Source organism: Epinephelus moara, chromosome 18 (genome assembly GCF_006386435.1).
Source record: "Epinephelus moara isolate mb chromosome 18, YSFRI_EMoa_1.0, whole genome shotgun sequence".
Taxonomy (NCBI): Eukaryota; Metazoa; Chordata; class Actinopteri; order Perciformes; family Serranidae; genus Epinephelus; species Epinephelus moara.
The window spans coordinates 39,753,409-39,760,396 of NC_065523.1; positions in this window are offsets into that span (position 1 = coordinate 39,753,409).

Consider the following 6,988-nt stretch of genomic DNA (forward strand, 5'->3'; position numbering starts at 1 on the left):
GGGGGGGGGGGAAGGGTGACACATGGGGAGGTGTGTGTGTGGGGGGTGGGGTGGGGGGGTGCAGTCACATGCCAAGGTTTCTGGAGGTGCCAAACGTAGCTCTTCCTCCTGCTCACCCTCCTCTTCCTCATTTTCCATGTGTGGCTGTGGTGTGTGTGAAGGTGCTCAGACTCAGTCCAGGTCCTGCATGACCCAACAGACACAAAGCAGGAGGGACGCTGCACACACACACACACACACACACACACACACATGCGGACACAGATACACACTTACACACCACAGTCTGTCCTGAGCTGAGGCTTTCTTCACGGACATCCAACGAGGTGCTGGTTGTAGAACTGTCCGACTGTCCCTCATAGACTGACTGACAGGCAGACGGACAGGCAGACATGGACTGTAGACAGACGTGATGTAGTTTTGTATAAACTGCATGGACTTCACTCCATCTGCCTTAGTCCCTACTGCATGTTGCCCTGTAACGTTGAGGTGTTGAACTTCCTGTGGAGCGCTGACGCCTCCTGCGGCCGCAGCGACTCAGACTGTTTGGGTCGTAAAGACTGACGATTCGTGTGGTCGTGACTTGGTTGAGCTGCTGTGAGGGTCCCGATGAAGGCGCGAGGAAGTCTGACGCTTGTTTTCGAGCCATCTCGTCTATTCTGGTCCCGGGAGCTGATTGGTCCTGTGTTGCAGTTGGTTTCTCTGTGTTCCGCCTCCATCCCAGTGCTGATGGTGTTTATAGGGAGTTCTGTCTCGCCGCAATTTTCTCGTGACCTTTGTCACAATGTTTTTAAACTATATTCTGACCGAGTCGGTCGAAACAAAGTGTTTTTATTTAAGACAAACATGTAGGTGCAGTGGACGTGCTGATAAAGACAGTCAGAGACAGCTGGTTTGTTTTTCCTTTTTGTCCCTGGATGGTTGGACGGGACGCAGCAGGGACCTGTGGGAGCTTTAAGGACTCAAGACGGGACGCTTCGGTCTGCTCTAAATGTGTGTGTGTGTGTGTGTGTTCTTGTGTGTGTGTGTGTGTGTCTCTCCAAGATGAGTGTCGGATTCTTGTAGCTTCCCAATAGACCCGACGTCTGGTTGACACACAGATTCAACAGCAGCCGTTTGAGACTTACAGGTGTGTTCGTCATTAAACGTGTCGGTTCGTCTGTAGCTGCTCAAACACGGAGCCGGTCGTTTCTTCGTTAACATGTTTCAACTAATTATAGAACATTTGTGACCACAACTTCCTCTCTTTATGTCGTGAACCAAAGCAGTAAATAATTCTTCTTTGACTAAACAACTCAAGGCCCTTCTGCAGGAGCTTTCACCACATGGTCTTCATCAGCAGATAAAAAGTCCTAGATCAAAACTTTCATACTCAACTTTGAAGCCGGCACGAATAAAACTAAGATTTGTCAGCTACTGAGCAAACTCTCTCCGGTAAGGAAGACTGAGTGATGTGGTTGAAAGCTCAAAAAAAAAGAAAGAAAAAAAAAGCAGTAAGTGGACGTTCAATTTGAATCAGTTTTCAAACTGTTCAGGAATACATTTAGAGGCTTGGGGATCAAAACGTGTCCGATTAGTTTGACCGATATTAAAAATATCTTCACATTTGTGGTTGGAAAAGCTCAGAGGACACAGTTGTGTGTTTAAACCTGTTTTACGTCCTAAAACTCTCGATCCAAATTTTAGAGGTTTTTTCTTTTGCTGTCAACTGCAGGTCAGCTTTAAATTTAAATAGTTATGCGGACTGTTTTCAATTTCAGGAATGCATTTTTTTAGGCATGGTGATCAAAACGAGCGTCATCAGTTTGACCGAACTTTTGACAAGAAAAGCCCAGAGAACACTGCTGCTGAAAGAAATTAGTCCTGTTCGCTTGTTAAAGTTAAATCGTAGAGAATTGGGAAGCCATTAATGAACATAAACTCTACTCTAGCATCTAATTGGTTATTCGTGACGTCATGTCATGTCTGTATGAAATATTAACGTTCAGTCAATTACATAATTGTTCTCCGACACTACAAAGTTTATTTTCCGAGTTACGTGTTTCCACAGATTTCGTCTCTTCACGTCTGGTTCGTTAAAGTCAAATTGTAGAGAATCTGGAAAGCTATTAACCGACGGTCTGTTTGTTCAAAGTTCTTTAATGTCGTGAAACTTTGAATCCAAACTCCAGAGTTCGTTCACTGTCTTTATCTGGTGCTTTAACTAAAGCTGCAACTGTTCATCACCGATTATTTTCTCCACAGGATTTCCATGGTCAGGAAATTCCTGGAAAAGTTATGGAATTAAACAGTTTTCCAGGCCTGGAAATGAAATGAATGGAGTGTTTCTGAAAAGTTTTGAATCTGAATAGTTTTGGCTGTTTAAATTTAATTCATAAAATACCGAAACACGTCTGAGGTTCAAACTGTGCTTTCTGTATTATTGATTTAAGATCTGGTGCGATGCTGTGTGACCGCTGAAACGACTGAAGCAATGGGACAGTGATCACCCATAATTTATGAAGTCATTACGTAGGCTCACATTCAGGCAACACCACAAAACAATTATTACACATGACCATAAAACAAGAAATAAATTCATACCAACATGTCGCCACTTACAGGATCCTCAGTTTTCTGTCCCACAAAAAGACACGTAGCTTTATATATAACGTACGTCTGTGTCGCTGTAACGTCCAGACTGTTTTAAATGGCTTAAAGAAAGTCAGAAGGGATTTTAAAAAGTTGTCATCAGTCAAAATGTGTGGGAGCTACGGTTGCAGTGACGTACCAGTTGTAAGGTATACCGTGATATAAAAGTTGACGGTTATCGTACTGTGTAGATTTGCTTATCTACGATATTGAAAAAAATCATCATTCTGTTAATAATAATACTGTAATATTTTCTTCTACTTCTGTCTCGATGAATTGTTTTATCTACAAATACGATGGCACGGTGAGAAAAGCCTGTTACAGTAACCTGGATCCTGAGGTGATGTCATCACATTTTGTCCAAGCGACGTTTCCAAACCCAAAATAACTAGTTTACTTAAAGCAGAGCCACAAAACCTGAATATAAACATCTAAAATGACTTCAGGCATTTCTCGTTATCAGAATAGTTGCAGATTCATTTCCTGTCGAACAAATAATTGATTGACAAATTGTTGCAGCGAAACTTCAAACTGTAGAAGACAGGAAGTGGACTTTGAGTTTGGACAGTTTGATGTTAAAGAATAGTTTCAGATGCAGGACGTTTAGCATAAAGTCAGATATGTCTGAATGTCGTCCTGTCTCGTCCCTCAGTGTGTTTGAATGTGTGTGTGAAGTTGAAGCCGTCCCGTCCTGATCTGATCTGATCTGGTCAGATCTGATCGGACCAGATCAGATTGATCTGATCTGATTTGCTCTGATCTCATCTGATCCGATTGGGTTCAGTCCGATCTGGTCTGATTTGAGTCTGAGTATAAAGGAGGAAGGACCCGTGGGGCCCCGCCCACAGTAAAGTAAAGGTGTATATTGTCTGACCTGTATTGTATCCGTATTCTGACTCTGTATCTCAGCACCTGTTTTCTAAGAAGGAAAAAAGACGACAGATCATTGTAGTAATGCATTTATTTATATTCTGATTATTATTATTATTATTATTATTATTATTATTAACACTTGTAATGGACGGCGCTAGTCTTTAGGATGTGTGAGTTTAGAGCTGTGTTGATGTAAACACCCCCTCCTTTCTACCCACAATGCCCCTGTTCTGTGAAGATGACGGACTCTGACCTGTGTGAAGATGTAAGAACTGTACACCATGATGATGATGATGATGATGATGATGATGATGGAAAGTGTTTTTCTTGCCTTTTACCAAGTGATGTTGTGACGGTCTTTCTCAGTCGAGCCTTCCCATCATCCTCTCTGTCATATTTATCTCTCCGCCGGCTGACCCCGCCCCCTCCACCTCCCTCCTGTTGAAAAGGGACGACTCTTAGTTGGAGCTCATGGTTTGACCCTTGGTTCTGTTTCATGGTAACTTCCTGTATTTATTGGTGTTCTGTTTTTTTTCTCCTCCTATTTAAGTGCGACTCTTCGGACGCCTCTGTGTGTGCGTGTGTGTGTTTAAACACAGTTTGTCGGCGTGTTCAGGAGCACCGGTGCTAGTTTAAAAAAAAAAGGAAAAAAAAAGATGAAGTCAAAGCCGTGCAGTGACCGTCAAGTGCTGTAGGAGTCCATGTGATCTAGATCTACACAGAAATAATAACTGTACATTTTTTATTTTTGCATCTTCCTCCTCCTCCACCATGTTTGCTTTCTGAGTGGACACTTCCGCCTGCATTTCACGTAGAGTTTAGAGAGGAGAAGAAGAAGAAGAAAAAGATTTGGTTTGGAACTATAACCCTTCTTTTGTTTTAACGTTTTGTTTTCATGCATATATCTGTAATGCTTACTATACACTTTTATAAACTATGTTTTGATAATTCATTTCTTAACAGAAAAACTTGTCCATATATATAACCCTTACTGCTGAGTACTGAAAATAAATAGCTGAAAACAACCAGCAGAGGTCAGTGTGTTCACTCTCCATCAGCCGCAGCGCTCACTTTATTAGGAACACCTGATACAGCAGCTTCGACTTTACGCTCAGTGGTCACTTAATTAGGAACACCTGATACAGCAGCTTCGACTTTACGCTCAGTGGTCACTTTATTAGGAACACCTGATACAGCAGCTTCGACTTTACGCTCAGTGGTCACTTAATTAGGAACACCTGATACAGCAGCTTTAACTTTACACTCATTGGTCACTTTATTAGGAACACCTGCACCACCTCATACACTCAGCGGTCACTTTATTAGGAACACCTGCACCACCTCATACAATCAGTGGTCACTTTATTAGGAACACCTCATACAGCAGCTTTAACTTTACACTCAGTGGTCACTTTATTAGGAACACCTCATACAGCAGCTTTAACTTTACACTCAGTGGTGACTTTATTAGGAACACCTGCACCACCTCATACACTCCATGGTCACTTTATTAGGAACACCTGCACCACCTCATACACTCAGTGGTCACTTTATTAGGAACACCTGCACCACCTCATACACTCCATGGTCACTTTATTAGGAACACCTGCACCACCTCATACAATCAGTGGTCACTTTATTAGGAACACCTGCACCACCTCATACAGCAGCTTTAACTTTACACTCAGTGGTCACTTTATTAGGAACACCTGATACAGCAGCTTTATCTTAACACTCAGTGGTCACTTTATTAGAAACACCTGATAGAGCAGCTTTATCTTAACACTCAGTGGTCACTTTATTAGGAACACCTGATAGAGCAGCTTTATCTTAACACTCAGTGGTCACTTTATTAGGAACGCCTGATACAGCAGCTTTATCTTAACACTCAGTGGTCACTTTATTAGGAACACATGATACAGCAGCTTTATCTTAACACTCATTGGTCACTTTATTAGGAACACCTCATACAGCAGCTTTAACTTTACACTCAGTGGTCACTTTATTAGGAACACCTCATACAGCAGCTTTATCTTAACACTCAGTGGTCACTTTATTAGGAACACCTCATACAGCAGCTTTATCTTAACACTCAGTGGTCACTTTATTAGGAACACCTGTATCACCTCATACAGCAGCTTCTTATGTTTAGTTCGTGTCAGAGAGGCGCTGATTTAATTCTGTGTTTCTTACTGAGGTTGATCTTCATCATACTGAGAGGTGTTGATAATGCACTCTCAGTATGATGCAGTAATTTGGTTCAGTTACATCAGATCAATACCAAAATTTCATAAATCACTTCGAATTTTTCCTGCAAATGTAATGTAATTTAAAGTCTTAAATTTGATTGAATTGATTCATCAGATTAAATGTGTTAGTCTTTTTTTAATCATCTTTCTTTAATAAATAAATGTAATTTACAGACAGCCCTGTTAATACAGCTGTGTGCCTCCCTTTGTTTTAACAGCAGTGAAAATACTTTTTTTAAAGCTAAATACCAGTAAACACAGATCAAGGCAGGATATTTCATGAGATAAAAACATGTTTTGAGTTTGGAAAATTGTATGTGGTCACTATTGGCTGCAAGAAACCAAGATGGTGACAGCTGAAATGCTGAAGGCTTCAAAACTGGAGTCCACAGACCGATGGATGACGTCACCAGGACTCTGTCTGTTATATATATATCGTCTGTGATTTACAAAGGATGGACTTATATACAAAAACAGCTCAGCGTTTAAATTTTGAACGTTAGAATCTGAATGTCAACATTATGACTGAAGCTTGAAACTATTTGGTACAGCCCAAATATATTTTTTAGGCCGACATGTTATTAACTTTATTGGGAATAATTATCAATCTCAAAGAAGATCAATCGCTCATTAAAATAAAATAATACAACGATTATAATAAAATAAAAATATGTTAAATCATTTTCTACCTCCTCAGACATAACTAACATTAAATTAATCTCTGTGTCACAAACATTAAAAGGGAGGTGGTTTGATGGCTGAGCTGTTGTATTAAACTGTACAGGTGTTCCTAATAAAGTGGTCACTAATAAAGGCCTTTGATTTCTTTTCAATTTGCCATTTTAAATCTTCCATACAAACGTCTTCATCAGGTTCAACATGTGACCAGGAAGTTTATTCAGCCTCAGTTACATCATCATAATTTATCAGAATATTAACAACATCAGCTTCACATCAATCTGCAGAGTAACTGAGTACTTTTACTCCAGTACTCTAGCCTGAGTGTCAGACTGAAGCTCCCAGAACCTTCAGTCTGACATCGCCTCCATTGAAGGCGATTTACAAGGGGGAGGGAATTTGATTTTTCCCTAACCAATCAGTAGAGATCAACGACTCACCCCGAATCTGACGTCATTAGTATCCATGCCTTGGGGGTGCCGAAAAGAAGCCGAATCTGACGTCATTAGTATCCATGCCTTGGGGGTGCCGAAAAGAAGCGAGCATTGCCCATTTAA